This window comes from Plectropomus leopardus, chromosome 4 (genome assembly GCF_008729295.1).
Source record: "Plectropomus leopardus isolate mb chromosome 4, YSFRI_Pleo_2.0, whole genome shotgun sequence".
Lineage (NCBI taxonomy): Eukaryota > Metazoa > Chordata > Actinopteri > Perciformes > Serranidae > Plectropomus > Plectropomus leopardus.
In genome coordinates, this window is record NC_056466.1 from 32,357,930 (window position 1) to 32,358,424 (window position 495).

Sequence of the window (495 nt, forward strand, 5' to 3'; positions counted from 1 at the left end):
TTCCAGATTTGTGTTCTTGACAAGTCCCGGTACTGTTGATGCAGGCCTGGGATTGGCTGAGCTCCTGTGTTAATTTTAGAAGATCTCCTATTTTAATTTCAGCTACTCATCTAAATTAATCTCACCTGATCTTCTTTGTTAATTTCAGCTGTCTTCTACTTTTCAGCTGCTCTCCTATGTTAATTTCAACTGCACACCTAAATTAATTTCAGCTGATCTCCTATGTTAGTTTCACATGCTCATCTAAATTAATTTCAGCTGATCTCCTTTGTTAATTTAGCTGCTCTCTCATGTTCATTTCAGCTATCTCCTAGTTTTCAGCCACTCTCCTATGTTAAATTTTAGCTGCTCTCATATGTTCATTTCAGCTGCTCTCCTATGTTCATTTCAGCTGCTTGCCTAAATAAATTTAAGATGATCTATGTTAATTTCAGCTGCTCTCTTATGTTAATTTTAGCTAAATCTCCTATTTTTCAACTGCTCACCTATGCTAAA